Raw genomic sequence first — 18,190 nt, 5'->3', positions numbered from 1 at the left:
CTTCCACATTCGTAATGGTTGGTAATCGGTTGAGGGAGATCATTTCTTCTTTCAATCAAGGGTCTATGTTGAGGTACGATGGTATCATAGGGAACGACTTTGCAATCGATCGATTGTTCGATATACTTCGTTTCAGCTTTTGGCAAGTCGATACAGATCTCCCTCGCCATCCCGAGTGTCCAATTTATCGTAGAGATTTTTGCAATGATCCGGTCAGGTGACAGTGATCGCTTTTTTTGATTTCCGGTTGGCATTCTTATAAATTTGCAAACGGGCCAGCGTTTAATTGTCGAAAAACTTGTGGTAGAGACGTTTCTTTTCATGGACCTTCATTTCAACATTTATTCCAAAGCCAAGTATCTCCCTTGTTGTACCACTTACCTGGCTTGGTGACCACAAAATCACCAACATTTAATGCGCCGCGGACCGGTGCGTTCCTCACGTTGTTTTATCGGTGGCTTAATTCGCAGAACGCCAATCAACATCCGATGTTGAGGTGCGATGATCTCATAGAGAACGGCTTTGCAATCAGTGACAGTGGTAAAATGTCGGCTTCTTACGAGAAAATAGTCGATTTGCGTTTTACTGTTCCCACTATAAAATGTGGCAAGATGAGATAATCGTTTGATGAACCATATATTCATAAGTACAAGATCATGGGTGTCCACAAAATTGGCTATACGCTCGCCATCCTCATTGCGCGCTCCAAACCCACATGGCACCTATTACTTTTCACCCCCATGACCATTAAGGTCGTTAAAGAAGTCATCAATTTCGACCCCTCATACTCCCCGCCTTTCCAACAACTGTCAAAACCAAGACTGGCATCGAAGTGTACTAATCAAGGCCTTTCATTTGATACCCAACATGGCTATATTGTGTGCAACATTTTTTTTTATTTCATAAAAGAGTGACAAGTACGTACAAGTTAAATTAGGGAGTCACCCATTTATTTCACACAGTCACGCTTTTCAACACAAAATTTATGGCAGTGCTACATGGAGGTTTTTCGCTTACGTTTCTTTACCGCTTACTATTGCAATGGCAATGAACTTCGTATGATCTTAACGTAGCGTAAACATTATGGGATTCCAGCGAAGGTGTGGGCACTCCTCTCTAATAAAAAGGGGATTAACATTCAATAACTATGAAAAGGGAAATCACCTCTCTGAATCATTCAAGAAAATTTATCTCAAAGCTCAAACTTTTATGAAAAACAACTCGTTCATCGGCCTTAGTTTTTGCTAGGTTAACGTAGACTAGTCCAAATAAATGTTAGGACCGTTGAAAGCTTAGTGCGGGCTTTTCTTGTAATTGAGGGGTCAAAGCGGGTTGAGCATGAAACCAGTTTATAAGAATGGTTTTGCCAACGTCTTTTCTAGCAATGCTATCCTTACTTTAGATTTTAGTATTATTCAATTAGTGGACTAAAAAGACAATGACTGATGGCTATTGTTTTGATTGCATGTTTGCGTGTCCAATATATTCCATACACTGCGCAACAAATGCTTAGTCCCAGTGATATATCATTCCTGAAAATAGTCAAATATACCTGTTCTGGACATCTACATTTTCTTTTTAGTGTATAAAACTAGAAACTCAATTTTCAATCCCTACAATACCGTAGACATTTTTTTTTTTCATTGAAACCACCAAAATAATGGTGAATACTATACCAAAACAGCTAAATGAAATGAATAATTAATAGAAGAGTCAATTGTTTATACTTAATTAGCGAATATTTCTGGGGTTCTATACATAATATTCTGTTTGGCAAGGAATTAAATAAATCCAGAATTATAGATAAAGCAATTAAACTCAAACTCAACAAGGCTTTTTAAAATTTTGTATAAAACAGAGAAGGCACCTGGAAAATAACTCTATCTCTATCTGTTCGTCTGTCCGTCTGTTCGTCTGTCCGTCTTTCCGTCTGTCCGTATGCTCGTCTGTGCGTCTTTTTTTTAAGGAGGTGGAAATCTTCAAAAGACTCTGGCCTGGGTACGCCAGAGTGTGGGATTTTTACCCACTAAAAACAACCCCGACTCCCCCCTACCCCGTGGAACCACCTTTAGGTATCACATTACGGGGCGGAGTTAGCTTATTTTAGCTAGATCTCCTTCCGTCTACCCGCGGGGTTCGTAACCGCGCTTTCCTTACTTCTTCTGCTTTTCGCAGTTTATCCTGGATTACTGCGATCATGGAATTGATCGAATCCCCAGTCTTCCTAGCAAGCTACCATTCTCCGGGCAAAATTTTCTGGGGATAGCACTTCACCTAGAGTTTCCTCTAGGTTCCTTCTTTCTTCCACAAACCTAGGACATTGGAACAATACGTGAGAAACTGGGTGAGATTATAATTGATCTCTCCATGTTTTCTCTCGAACCACTCCCCGAAGGAAGTGATCAACCTGTAAGTCCAACGACCTTTTTCTAACTGGTCCCATCGCTTTTGCCATCTGCCTTTGGATCTCTGCTTTTCGGCTTTTTTCGCCTGCGATAAGAGAGAGATGGACTTGGCGTTATAAATGTTCATCATTTCGGTTACCAGGATGTCAATCGGCATCATTCCCGAGATAACGAACGTTGCATCGTCTGAGACGGTCCTGAAGGCAGAACACACCCTTAAGGCTGTTCTTCTGTAAACCGTACTCAGTTTATTTCATCATAATCATTATCATCAAGTCTAGGCCTGCCTTAATAAGGAACTCCAGACATCCCGGTTTTGCGCCGACGTCATCATCCTCCGATCCGATCATCCTGATCCATACGGGTTAAGTGACCCGCCCACCGTAACTTATTGAGCCGGATTTTATCAGTCATGGTATCGCTCATATATTTCGTCGTTATGTACGCTACAGAATCGTCCATCCTCATGTAGGGGACCAAAAATTCTGCGGAGGATTCTTCTCTCGAACGCGGGCAAGAGTTTGCAATTCATGTTAAGAACCCAAGTCTCCGAGGAATACATGAGGACTGGCAAGATCATTGTCTTGTACAGTAAGAGCTCAGTTTATTTGTATTGCCTAAAACATGTAGCGCTTTTCCCCAAACTGGGACTGCATCCAGCATGATAGAACTCACCACCTTGGCTATGAGCAGCCTGCAAGTATGCCTACGTTCGGCATCATCCTTGCGACAGCCATACTCGTGGTGGATGCTTTTTTGCAAGTATGCTCTATGTGCTGCTTTAAATTGAATTTTCCGTCTATCACCACCCCCAAGTATTTGATGGCCGACTTGGAAGTGATGATATGATCCCCGATTCTAATGCGGGCGTAATTTCTTTTGCGGCGCTTAGTGATGAGGACCGCTTCCGTCTTTTCATCCGCGAGTGCCAGTCCAGTACTCTCTAGGCAAGCCTTAACAACACTGATTGCTTCGCTTGAGTACAGCTCAGCATCCTCGAGATGCTTTGCGACCACAACCAGTGCTATATCATCGGCGTAACCCACCACCTGGGACCGGAAAGTTAAGTATATCATTACTCATGTTGTTCCACAGTAGTGGGCCCAGTACAGAGCTCTGTGGAACACCCTCGGAGACAACGTACTCCTTGGGTCCATCATCGCTATTATACCAGAGTGTTTGTTCATGCAAATAGCTATCTATAATAGCGACGAGGTAGGTGGGAACACCAATCCTCGCCAGAGACTCTCGTATAAGGTTCCAATTGGCCGAGTTGCTGGTACAACCCCTCCCGTGAATTGCATTTTCCGCCAGGCCAGTAACCATTCTGAAAGCATCAATGGTTGATCTATCAGAATGGTTATCTGAAAGGCCCCCTTGGCTCTGGACGACTGGGAGTAGTCTTTTGTAAATAACCCGCTCCAACATTTTCCTCATAGTGTCTAGAAGACACATGGGTCTATAGGAGGACGGTTCCCCTGGCGGTTTGCCAGCCTTAGGCAGCAGCACCAGCTTCTGCCACTTCCACCGTGCAGGAAAGATACCCTCGGACATGCACGTTTCGAACAGCTCTGCGAACATATCCGGCATTAACGGCAAGTTTGAGGGACTTATTCGGTATGCTGTTCAGATCTGAGGCTTTGTTGTCGCCTATTCGAATGTAGATGTGCAGCAGCTCGTCCCTGGGGACTGGTGTGATCGACGTCACATCCACGGGGCGCTGAAAGGTGTCAGTACCCCCCACTTGCTGGAGAAATAACCTCTGGATTATTTTTAGAAAGAGCATAGGGCACGTGATCTGCGGAGATGATCGGCCTCTGAATCGTCCAGTCACGATTTTATAGGCGCTACCCCACAGAGGGGAAGAACAGAGCTCCTTGAAACATTCCTTCTTACTCCGCTGGATGGCGAGTTTAAGGTCTTTAGGGGTTCTCTATTGGCATGCTCCTTTTGCCCTTGATCGGTCTCACCTATTGCCCTCTGAGCCGTTCGTCTGCCTCTGTGGCAAATCGATCGAAGGCTGGTAAGTTCACTATTCTAGTGGGGAATAAGCATCTCCTAGGCATCGACGCGTCACATGCATTAGAGATGCTTTGTGTAACATGATGAGCTCTTCCCGTGGAGGTGCCTGCTTTGCTGGGCAGGTCTAGCCACACCACCATGAATGTTTGCTCATTCACCGCTTTTGCAGGCCATCCTGGTATTTTTGGGATTTTGGCATCCGGGGTGGTTTCGTCCTTAGTTCAAGGGTGATTTCCTGGTGGTCGCTGTAAGGCTGACAAAAGTCAGATCTACAATTGAACCAGATCCCCCTTTCCGATAAGTGTTTGCATCACCTTCGTTGGCCAGAACTACGTCCCACTCGATAGCCCACGTATTAAAGTCACCAGCTATCACCTTTGGAGCTCGTCTTTATGCGTCGTGAACAAGATCGCCTAAGAGGTCTTCAAACTCGGGCAGTGTGAGGCTCTGTGGGGTGTAGCCGCTTTATGTGAATATACCGGTTATTTTTGCCCACATAAAGCCACTAGCCACCTGACCCACACTATATTGTATGGCTTGACGATCGCACGCCCATATCGCTGCTTCATCAGTCGAATCTGTGACCCATACACCACCGTCAAGATTTGTGTACGTTTCTCTAATGATAGCAATATCCATCGCCGATTCGAATGTGGTACGCGCAGCAAATCTTGTGCGACCCTGCAATGATTGAGGTTTATTTGTATTAATCTCATTTTTTCACTGCAGTTAACGCCCCCCTTTCCGTCGCACAAAATGCATTTGGGGACTCTATTGCACTCCTTGCCAATATGTCCTTTCTCCCCATACCTTCGACATCGATCGGACCGATCAATACCCCTAATACATGCCTTCGCGAAGTGTCCAAATATTGGGCATTTGAAGCAGAGAGATCTGTTCTCTTAGTCGGCAAACCAACCATCCAATCCGAATCTTCCTCACGGTCAAAAACTTCTGCGCTGACTCCACTGGCAGTCGCATTGTGGCTGTTTGGGTACCGACATATACTTTTCTTATACTCGCGATATATTCTTCGCTGAATTCCTCCAACTTGAATTGTTGCTTCAAGGCAGTGCAGATCTCTTCTCTGGATGTTACCTCATTGAGATCCTTGCACTGTACACATGAGGTCCCCTTTCTGGGTCCTCCGGATTTTGTTGACATTTCCACCTAGGTCTTTTAGCTCGGGGTTAGATTTCACCGCCGCCTGTCTGTCCGTCACACGCACTTTTCTCGGAGACGGTTATAGCGATTGACACCAAATTTGGTGAAAAGGTGGGAACTGTGAACACTCACGGGCACAGTGAATTACATCCTTTTACGCTGAATTTAAGGCATGTGTAAATTTTTTTCATCAACTATAGTCATGTGGGGTATCGAATGAAAGATCTCGGTTAGTACTTTCCGAAGCCGGTCTTAATTTTGACGTTTATTGGAAAGATGGGGAGTGCGGGGGGTTGAAAGTGATAATTTCTTTATCGGGCCCATTTTCAGCATCTACTCAAACGAAAAATCTGAAAAAATCAAGAGGCTGCCACTATATAGTAGCTAGGCTCCGAAATTCCTTTCTACGTACTGATGGGACAAATGCACACTCAAATGTATTTATATTAGAAATACACAACACCTTTCATGTTTATAATCTAATCTATAATCATACAACTGATAGAAAGTTGATGTACTGCTTAGATTTTTTTTTAAATAACCCAATCCATCCAGTGGTAAAATAATAACAATAATCGTTGGCGCGACAATTCCATTGAATCTGGGCTGTGAAGTGTGTTAGAGCACTCCATTCAAAATCGCAATGGTATACTGCTGGAACACAGTACCCTACATCAATACAAAGACTACTGATTTGAACCGCGACACACGGTGGTAAAAAGTTGGTATAAAACTTGATAGCAGAAAATTGAAAAAATTCTGAATTTGAAATAGAAAATTCTGAAACTGTCTTGGAAAAGCTAGAAGTTGGTTTGAAAATTTCTGAAATTAGTTTGAAAAATTCCAAATTGGTCTTTCAAACTTGCGGTTTCTGTAACTCGTTGTTTACCGTTTCTTGAAAAATGTGGGTGTCTTATCATTTTTACTGGCACTGAATATAAGAAATATTTACATTAACTCAACTCGGATAGTTCTCGTGCTTCAAATTTACGCGGTACTGGAAGCAGTTACTATGTCGTGTTTTCTTGGCAGATATTTAGCACTGATAAAGACAGCTTGGAAGATGCACAAAAACTTTATCTGAGTTGAAAGCATCTAAGAAAGCTGACGCAAAGTCATCTTGATTAATTTAAAATATCCAAGTGTTGTTAGTTAATCGGGTAATTGGCGTTCTGTTTGTCCGGTTGCTTTAGTATTATCACCTGCATCACAAGTAAGTAGGATTGAACTGGCGAAAAGCTTTATTGCAAAGGAGATATAGGAAAAATAATTGCAGAGTAGAAAAGACTATGCATGGAAAATAAGAAACATGTATTGTTTCTGTAGCGTTCAGCCAACTTACGGTGGTTTTTAGAGATCTTACCGATTCGTTGAAGCTTATGTAACGAAAATACCTCAGTCCATGCATTGCAAAACCATTAGTATTGTATTATAAATTCAATGAGTAAACAATGTGATTTGAAAGTTCGAATAATAATTTATTTAAGTAAACACAATCTATTAACAACACAGTCAGTCACAATTGCAGATAATTAATTCGGTGTACATCTACATATTCCATTCTCACATCGTCCTCCTCGTCGTCCCTTTCGATATATACAGCTGAATGCGCAGGCTGTGGCCTTTATGTCCTCATTTTCGAACCAGCAGCTTAGCCGTTTATGTCTCACCAATTCTCCAACTTCCACATTGCTGCTAGCTTCTGCATTTTCCAATTGCTCCAATCCTTTCAGCTCCAAGTACTCAGGTCTAGCGAAAGTGGTTGCACAGCAGACAGCAGCCAGAACTCCAAGAACGATGATAAGCTTCATTTTGCAACTAAGTATATGCGCTTTGAAATTAGTTTATTTACTGATAATGATAAGAAGTCTTTCACTGACTTTTATACCGACACAGATGCTAGAAGAGAACGCGGGATTCCCAATTGATAGTATGTGCTATTGCTGATAAAAGTACGTTACGGAGATAATGCAAGGCAGGTTTCTGTTCTTCCCCAGGGGGAATAAAAAGACATATGTTTGTTGAACAGATGAAAGACCATTGTTTGGGATTCTGTGAATTTGGCTTCTCTAATAGAACAGAATTGTAATTTCTTCATTGAGCTGGAAATGGCCCAAAGAAATGTTAAACAGGAAGCAATCATACTTCGTATTTCGAAATCAAATGAATGACATTCCATAAAACCAAAACAGCAAATTAGATGAGGTGATGATCTATATCTATAGAGGTATCACGTTGCTGAGTACCATCTATAAGATATTCTCCGCTATCTTGCTAGGCCGGATAGCCTCATACGCCCAGAACATCATTGGCCCATACCAAACAGGCTTCACTCCAGGCAAATCAGCAACAGATCAGATTTTCTCTCTGCGGCAAGCGATGGGAAAACTGTTGGAATATGGACAACAGTTGCACCATCTATTCATCGACTTTAAAGCCGCCTAGATAACATAGCCAGGGCAAAACTGTACACGGCCATGAGAGAATTCGGTATTCCGACGAAATTGATAAAACTAACTGGACTGACCCTGACCAATGTGCGAGACCAGATAAAAGCAGCAGCACTCTCAAGACCATTCGACATCAACAACAGTCTACGACCAGGGGATGTCCTATCATGCTTCCTCTTTAACCTGACCCTCGAGAAAGTGATCCGTGATGCTGATGTAAATGCAAGAGGTACGATCCTCTTTAAGTCCACCCAACTACTGGCCTATGCTGACGATATCGACATCATGGGAAGAACCACCCGAGACGTACAAACTGCCTTCATCCAGATCGAGCAGGCGGCAATTGGGGCGAGATCTTGGGCTGCACATCAATGAAGGCAAGACAAAATATATGGTGGGAACGTCAGCACCGAAGACGAACCAATCAACAACATCAAACCGCACTGGTCAAATAGGAAGAATAAGGATAGGAGAATACAACTTTGAGACCGTTGACAATTTCATCAGAATCGATAACGGCTACCATGAGGAAATCCGTGCCCGGTTGTTGTCAGCCAACAGAGCCTATTTCAGCTAACAAAAACTGTTCCGCTCGAAACGTCTCACCATAGGGTCAAAGCTCTTACTGTACAAAAAAATGATCTTGCCAGTCCTCATGTATTCCTCGGAAACTTGGGTTCTTAGCAAGAAGAATTGCGAACTATTGGCCGCGTTCGAGAGAAGAATCCTCCGAAGAATTTTTGGCCCCCTACATGAGGATGGACGATTCCGTAGCCTACACAATGACGAAATCTACGAGCGATTCCAAGACCGTCAGGTTGTGGATAAAATCCGGCTCAATAGGTTACGGTGGGCGGGTCACTTAATCCGTATGGATGAGAATGATCCTACCCGGAAAGTCTATAAGGGCAATATCTATGGTAGAAAAAGAAGACGAGGCAGACCCTGCCTAAGATGGAGCGACGGCGTAGGTCAGGACGCCAGACAGCTTTTAGGGATATCGAATTGGTGGACCTCGGCGCAAAACGGGGATGTCTGTAGTTCCTTATTAAGGCAGGCCTAGACCGGCTACCGGTTGTTGCGCCGATGATGATGATGATGATGTTTATCTAAAGTTCAGATCGCCAAATCGCTGGGACAGGTTACGTTGTGGATGGCCCACAAGTTTTCCTAATTTTTCTTTTTTAATCCTTTACAATATACAATCATGTCAATAATTCCCAGTAGCGTGTGTGGTGCAATATATGAAAGTATCTATATTGTGATTTATAATAGCACGCATTTGATTAGTGTGACTTCCGTTAAACCGGCAGGGATGTATTATACGTTCTTATTAAGATAAAAGTACCCTTGATATTTTCTTTTCCAAAAACCGTTTTTTCTTTAAGCCAACGGCATTCCGTGTAAACTTGCGGCTAATGTTGGCGGAAAGAGAGGCTCTGCCTCTGCTTGGTGAAGTAGATCTAGTGCTACCATTTACAAATATTAGGCCAACCAAACATGACCATCCACACGTTTGCAAGTGCGTTAGTATATTCTAAGCAGGCCAGCAAATTCCTTTTTATTTATCCAAAAAGCCGACACCAAATCTACATAAACCAAGCCTAACCCTGCATCCACACGTTTGAATCTGTGATGGCTTGTTGAGGTTTGGAAAACATGTGGATCTGAAAGTGACAAAAATTTGAACTGATGAGGATATACTGAAAGATATCTAGTATTTGCGTGATGTGTGGAAGATCTAAATAGCATAACTATTTGTTTAGAAAACAAGGATGACTCCAGCGCTAAAGATTACTACAATAAAAAACACAGTCATGGACTGCACTGATTTGCCAGACATGATCGACCTGTGCACCACCAGAAACTTCAAACATGAACTACTATCTTCTGAAATACGTTCTTTCCTGGGATCAATCTCCAATGGTCATGAAAATTTCTGTCGATGTTCATCAATGAAGCCGATCTTGAGTAACTTGACAAAAATGGAATGATCGCCTCATACAATACAATCTGACACTGAAGCCGAATAAAACAAAGTTTTTGACGAACGATGCCAGTGAAATAGGCACTATCATTGTCAGTTGCAGTGACCTGCCAGACCTGGTCGATTTAAATATCTCGGATCAATGCTATTAGCCACTGGTGAACTATGTTATGAAATTGCTGCACGCATTGTTGGTCGCCTGTCGCCTTCTTTGGTTCTGAATATTGTCCAACTATAAAGGACAATGAATGCCGCCTAGCTGCAATGGAGGCAAATATGTTACGTTGGACCAGTGGCATTGGCGTAACACGTCATGATCACATTTGAAATGAGGATATCCGCCATCAATATGGGGTTCTACCGATCGTGGAAAAATTACGAGAGAAGTATCTTCGATGGCATGGCCATGTAAAACGTGCTGACGAGAATGCATTTGCAAAGATTGATCTGAACATTGGAGTAGATCGGAAATTATCAAAAGGTCGGGCCAAATAATGATGGCTTGATATGCTGAATGGTGATTTAAAACGAGACTTCATTCAGAGCAGGGTTTTGACTGAGCAAAATGGAGGAACCGATAAGGATGAACCAACCTCGCTTTTGAACGGGTCAAAGGCTGAAGAAGAGCAGGATACAGGAAAGTATCCATATTGAAATATACATTTTCTTTTTAATTTTTGTGGTTAACAATATCTGGGAAAAAAATGCAAAATGCATATTGCAGTATAAAGTTGTAGCCTTCAGTGCTAGAATCAAACATTTTGGGTTAAAAAAAAAACAAATGGCATTTGGAATCCTTTGAGCCTTTTTAAGGTTTTGTGTAAAACAAAACCTTATTAAAATCAATTCTCTGTCTGTCACACGCACTTTTCTCCGAAACGGCTACACTGATTCAAGTAAAATTTGGTGGACATATGAGAACTATGAAATCCCACGCGTACACTGTGACATAAATTTACGTAGAGCTTGAAAGGGTGCTTCCCATCCATGTAAAGGGGCATGTACATTTTTTTTTCACTGTATATAGTCATATGGGGTATCAAATGACAGGCCCTGATGAATACTTTTCGAAACTGATATTAGCTTTGATATAAATTGCAAAATGTGCGAGTAAGAGACCAAAATGGGCACATTTAAAGTGAGACAGGACTCATTTTCGGAAACTACCCAACCCAAAAATCTAAAAAAACAAACTTAAAGTGTTGCGCTTGTACGAAATCTAGGCTTCAAAATATGTGCCATTTCGATATCTGCTTAAATAAAGTTCTTAATAGTATATACAAACCTTTGAAAGTTGCCTGGAAAACCTCCCTGAAGTTCGCCCTAGGAGTACCAAATTTGGCAACAGCAAAGAGGACAGTATTGCGCTACGTTTTATGGAAATCCGGCCATAACTGGTAACTGGCAAATCCAAATTTAATAATTTCACGCGAATTTACTGCAGCTGAAGCTAAGGTCCTGATGTCATAATTAACGAGAATAATTGACATTCCAGTCAAATATTATAAATTACATTCATGAAAAACGTTATTAGAACCGATTTGAGGTCTGTCTGTTTGTGTGTCACGCCCGAATTATCCGGAAATGGCTGGACCGATTGTCACAAAATTTGGTGAGAACGTGTGATCTGTGAATCCCTTTACAGCAAGTGGCGCCAGATTGTGTTGAGTTGAAAGGGCTCAATTAGTACTTTTCGAAACTGGTTCCATATTTGATATCAGGTGAAACGTAGGGAAGTGAGGGCTCAAAATATGACCCCCAAAAAGTGAAACAGGTCTCGTCCTCAGAACCTAGCTAAGCGAAAAATCTGAAAAAAATCCCAGAGGTGTATCTAAATGAAACCTAGGTCTCAAAATACATCCCATTCCGAAATCTGAACAATTAGAATTGATAATAGTATATTAGCATAATTTAGAAAGTTAGCTGGGAACCCCCTAAGGTCATGCTAGAAGTACAAAATTGGCATAGGTATAAGAGATAACATAAGGCATAACTTTGGGAAGTTTGAAGGAAATCCACTATTATTAAGAAAGTTATAGAAGGTGAAACTTTTGCATTTTATATGAATTTCGTGCCTTCTGCAACGTGTATGACGTCATCATCACATATCAATTCATCAATACCACACCAAAGTAAGCTCATATGAATCATTTACATATGAATATCAGTTACTCGTGACAGAAGTATGATATATATGTGTTTTTAGCCAAAAAATGTGCATAGAAAGTTCCTCACATAAGATGGACACAAAACCTTTATACCCGAAGCACCAGCATCTGGTTTCCCGATTTGTATGTATCTGTTGTAGGTTAACTTCTTCTCACTTGCGAATAATATTAAAGTCCTAGCGTGAATCCTATGAGGTTGACTATAATCAATACAGTGCTTTCCAGATCAATTTTTTGGTATAAATGGATCTTTAAAAGATAGCGCAAAGTTGAATATTTAATTATGTACACGTGGAACTCTCATGCACCCATCGTTCCTCACATAGGAAAACACAAAACCTTTTATATTTGAAGCGCCTAGCTTCCGGTTTTTCGACATGTTTAAGGTTGTAAATGGCTTTATTGAAATCGATTCAATGTCTGCCGTCCTCGATTTACTCAGAAAAGGCTGAAGCTATTATCATGAAATTTGTTGACAACATACGGTCTTATGTGTTCTGTCCCCTTTTCCACAAAACAGTTGCATTCGCTTTAAGGAACTTTGTGAATTTTGTTTACGACACAGTTAAAATCTATTTATGAAATCCAATGGGGCGGTAAGGAATGGCGTTCGAAAAAATTTGCAAATGTGTAACATTTTCATGAAGAAATATTAAAAAATAAAGCATAGGCGCTGTAATTTTGGAATTATCGGCGGTACCGACTTTAAAAACGTGAATTTTAAGAAAAAACGTTATGAGTATTTTTTGAGAATTGCGGGGTCCTAAATCCGCATCAACTTGATGCCGGATCGGACCAAATGGGGAGCAAATTACTCCCTCTTTTTTGGCTTAGCACCCAAACTTTAAAAATAGTATATGACGGCTTTACGGTTGGTAAGAACCAGGGCAGAGGCAAATCGTTAGACGCTGCCTCACAATATAATTTGCAGTCACGTTGTCTTCTGCGAATTATATAAGGGAGCACTTAACATTTGCGAGCCACTTCGACCACGCTTCTCCCAGGGCAGAGATGAAGCAGCGTCTGACGATTTGCCTCTGTCCTGGTAAGAAACCGTAAAGCCGTCATCGCGTAAGAAACGTTTTGAAGTTTTCATCGCTGAAAAAATTGGAAGAAAATGTTCATAAGCGAGTTTTATCGGTTTAGCTCACACTAAATCATCGATACTAGATCCATAAAGGATGTAGCTGTCATCCATGATATCTAAAGATAAATCCTGCCTTCTTTAGTCTGTTTTTCAGCTCCCGGTCCCGCTCGCTCAATCACGCCCATTCATGGGCGCTTGGTCTACTGCTGATTCTCAAGTTAGTAAAGCAAAGAACCTTTATTGAAGACACAGGCTGTCGCATAAACTGCAATGTCAACAATGACAGAGGCTCCACTCAAGTGCTTTGGTGAGATTTTGCAAACCAGTTAGTTCGAGCTCTCGGGAGGGCATCTTTGCTCAAATCCATAGATAGGCTTGGTTGCATCCTTGGAAAGAGCACTATGAGTAGACGTGTTTTTGCACGAACCAGTGCATTAGAAGCTGCTACTTTTGCCATTCGCTTTGCAAGCCAAATTTTGCACACAATATTCTTGCAAGGTTCTTCATTCAGAAAATCAAATAATAGAAGAACGCAAAAGAAAACTCCTCTTAAGGGTTGTGACGGAGCTGACGGCTTGGGTAATTTGGTATTCGTGGAGGAAAATATGGATGCAAATATGTACATTGACATTTTATAAAAATGTTAATGGCAACACAAGGAAACTGAGTATTTGTCAAACATTCAAGATGTATCAAAATAATGACCCGAAACACAAAGCGCAGAAAACACCCGTTTGGTTATTTTCCAATTGCCTGAAAGTAGTCGAAATCCCTTCACAATCCTTGGATTGCAATATTGTTGAGAATCTGTGGGATAGCGTCCAAATTGACTTTAAGAACTTTTCATTTCGAGCAAAGAAATATTCGATGGAACGTCTTCTCAAAATTTTGAAAAAAAAACCAGCGGAACATGTCCAGGGATTGGCCGAATCCATGCCAAGAAGAGTGAAGACCATATATAAGCTAAAGATACAATGTATTTTTTGAGCTTTTGATGTCATTACTATGATTTTTTTAGCTCTGACCGCAATTCAATTTTGCCCGCTGTATATGTACAACAATCTCGCAAAACTTGAGCCAAATCGGTCGAATAGATTTTTCAAAAAAGGTAGATTTGGGAACGACGCGTTGCTTTCGGATTTAAACGGTCATTCTTTATTTTCTTTAATTTCCTGAAATGTATTTACTTGTACTAAAGCTCTATCTTGGTGATTGGATATTGGAGATTTGACCATCGTCACTGTTTAAAGGTTTGTTAGAAAATTGGAACATAGGGCCTCGTCTTGTTGCAACGAAGCTATATATCTATGCATATACAAGCCTGTACAATATTACATATGTTCATCATAAGGGAACTTTTTTTTAATTACTTTTCACTTTACTTAGCTCTAAAATTCTAGACAGATATCTTTCCATGAACTTTTGGTAAACAATCTTTCTCAATTAGTTTTATCTTTGCTATAGTTCAAATCTAACAATTCATTTCCGCTACCCTATTTATTGAAAATTCCCCTAAACAAAAGTACGCCAGATATTGATGGGTTTTTACAACCTTATTTGTAAACATTGCAAATAATGCGTCTTCTCTTAGACCGGCATTGTTTACTAACATTTGTTTAGCCCATTTGCAAAATATAAAAAGAAGCTAGTTCGGTGAGGAGAACATCAATTGATACCGAGCTTTCGATCAACACAGTCAGTCCATTCAATAACAAATTAAACTTAACCAAAATGAAGCTTACTTTGGTACTTGTCGTCTTTGCTGTTATCTGTTCAATGGCTTTAGCAAGACCTGAAAACTTGGAGAACGTAGAAGATTCTGGAGTTGTGGAGCTGGTTCGCCATAAGCGTCTAAGTTGTCTCTTCGAGAACCAAGCTGTCTCAGCAATAGCATGCGGAGCCAGCTGTATTACAAGGAAAGGAAAACGAGGTGGATGGTGTTCTAATGGAGTATGCAGATGTACACCTAATTAAAGATTTGGATAAAGCTTTATATTTAATCCTTATATAACGCTATTTATATGACCCAAAATTATTTTAATATAATAAAATTTGACCATTTGAGCAAAAAAGATTTGTGTTTTCAAAGAATATTTTAGGTACTGGCGGTTGGTACATACTAGCCAGTGTTACTGTGGGTGGCATGATCATAGTCAGCTTATAGATGGCTTGCAGTCGGCTTTTAAGCAGAGAAAACTCTATGATTGTTAGGTTCACAGTGAAATTTTGTTCCATGCAAGCATTTGCTTGTTTGTGTGTGAGATTGTTAAAGGTTAGTGCGAATAGAAAAACGTATCTGGAATAGGCTGTAAAGTCCAATTGCATTAGGGTTTACCCTTACTGTGGACAATAAGTGCAAATATAATTTAGCATTATATTTAGCATTCGGCAGTTTACAGCCAAAATGCTGCTTTGATCAAAATTTCCCAGAACTTATATAAGATACGCTTAATCTACTCTATGGGCAAGAAAATTATTGCGCATGCTCAAGATGTAGGAAATATATGGTGAAAAATTCGCATTTTTATCTTTATAGAGTTCTTCACAAAAAAATCCCAGAAAAGCGAAAAAAACGGTCTTCACACGGGATGACCTCCTTAATCCAAATAGGTGAGGATATGGATTATCCTCCAAAAATCTACAAGAGCAAAATGTATGGTAGATAAAGAAGATCTGGCAGATCCTGCCTGAGATGAAGCGATAGCGTAGGCCAGACAACTTTCAGGAGTATGGAACTGGTGAACCTCTGCATAAAACCGTGATGTCTGCAGTTCTTTATTAAGGCTGGTCCGGATATCGATTGTAGCGCTGTTGGTGAAGCTAACCTCCTCCTGGCTTTTTTTTCTGACTTCACTGAGAAAAAAGAAATATCAGATAGCCAAAACTGGTGAAATTTGTCACTGTTGAAGGTTTGGTTGAATACTCCCGGATTGTGATGGTATTAAGCAACGGTGCCGTTTTCTTATGCCAAATCCACTAGTTGTTTTCAAACAGATTCTTTCCTTTCCTTTTGGGAAAAATTTCCACACGCAAACACCTCATCACAAATAATAGTGTATGACCTTCTGGTAAAAATTTAAGGTACATAACACCGTTGATATCGTTGAAAACCATAAGTATTAGCTCATTTGTTGAGTGTGGATTGCGTATCGTACTCATAAACTGACGTCTCATCTTCAGTAATGACTCATTTGATGATTGATGAAGCCATTTTTTAATGTTTTTAATTTTGTTGCAAATTCAATTCAATTTTTAAAATAATATGAGTTGCGGTGCTTCATAGCGAGATTTTATTGAAATCGTCATGGAATTATCAACTCCGCCTTAGGAGGAAGAAGAAAATTCCTTCTCTTCAACTCCGCTGAAGAATCGCTGCGGTTTTTCCTGCTTAAAAAGTTATTGTGCTTCAAAAGGGAGGGACAAACAGCCCTCTGAGTCTCCGCGAGAAGAGAAACTCATTAAAGCTAGCATACCCCACAAGGAGGAAGCTCACATGAAGACCAAAATCCACGTTGGACCTCTGGCAGCCACAGATTTTACACACTCATATGTGACTCGACATTCGTTCCATTTAATCGGCCTAATCTAAAAACTTTCTGATCGCAGGTAGTCCTAACCCCTATCTGAATACTACTGATTGAATCTGTTTGTAATATAAATACGCTCCTTCTAATGCTGTGGGCCATGGCATCCTGGACTACCTCTAGATCAAGAGATAGAACACCCAACAATACCTATATAGCATCGGTCGAAACCGTGCAACATACAGAAAGACACGCTAGCAAGCCTGTCCAAGTTCTGCGCGTAAATGCAAAATTATACAACAAAGGGGACACATGTGTTAGTAGTAAGTGAATCTGACGGAGGGAATGAATGTCTACAAAATGTGTTAATAGGACCTGGAGGTAGAATAGTATACGTCGACGGCTCGGGAGCGGACTCTCAATACCTTGGGCACCATCACTTTCAAGAAAGACATTTACTCTGTTGGTGAAGCTAGCAAGGGTGGACATTTTTCTAGGGTTATCCGCGCGGCAGAAATATGGACTCAACAAACAGAAATAAAAACAGCCGATAGAGGAGGAAGAGGTGGTGGTTCAAGGTGTGTTATCGGAGGACGAATTACTCACATCCAATCTGGAAACTATTGTCGCTGAACTGGGTATAGCAAGTTCCAGGCATAATACTCTTAACTCGAAACCGTCGACGTTGGCCACCGGAAGCTAGCAAAGAAACGGAGATTCACTGGAGTGTTGCTAAAGAACCAGTACGAGAAGGCCATTCATATTGTAATCAAGATTGCGAAGAATAAGAAGGCCGGTATTGTCGACGTGTGGAGTAAAAAGGATTGCGCTAAATACCAGGCGATTGTTGAAGAACAACAGCAAATACCTGGGAAACCAGCAGAAGGTGAAGTCTACCACCTTCAAGATGGGTCCAACAGCAACACAAGGGCTCGGACGTCTATCACCCTCTGAAAGCAGGTAAACAGCAACAGACAGCTGACTAGGCACGGGTCGTGAAAAGCTTCAGCGACATGAGTAGGAGTCATTTACTTGTAGCACAGGCGGATGATGATTCCGCTAGCGGCAAACTGACACGAGCTTTGTGGATCAGTGTCGAGGCCAGGCTCTGGGAGATGGTCATCAAGCATCTTTTGGACGGTGAAGGGGAATAGAACGGATTTATCTCCTACTTTGATTCTTTCCAGGTGGTCCGCAGGTTCCGCGTTAAAAAATACGAGGACCAATTCAACAGGGGATCGGTTCGTGCGTCGCTAAGAACAGCGATGCTTGAGAGGGCGCCATCCCATACGACGAGATTTCCAGGAGACGGGGGAAGGGGGGGGGGTCACATCTGGTGTTCTACATGGATAATAACAAGCTCGTTCAATCCTGGCACCTAGA

General features: G+C 41.3%; 1 protein-coding gene across 1 annotated transcript in view; it reads right to left on the bottom strand.

Annotated features, from left to right (window-relative positions):
- LOC119647891 (angiotensin-converting enzyme-like protein Ace3) overlaps positions 1 to 18,190 on the bottom strand; it is a 120,393-nt gene that overhangs the window by 44,980 nt on the left and 57,223 nt on the right. The window lies entirely within an intron of this gene.

The sequence above is a fragment of the Hermetia illucens genome, chromosome 1 (assembly GCF_905115235.1).
Source record: "Hermetia illucens chromosome 1, iHerIll2.2.curated.20191125, whole genome shotgun sequence".
NCBI classification, from domain to species: Eukaryota; Metazoa; Arthropoda; class Insecta; order Diptera; family Stratiomyidae; genus Hermetia; species Hermetia illucens.
Note: the sequence above shows the minus strand (reverse complement) of the source record. Positions and strands in the feature narration are given on the sequence as shown.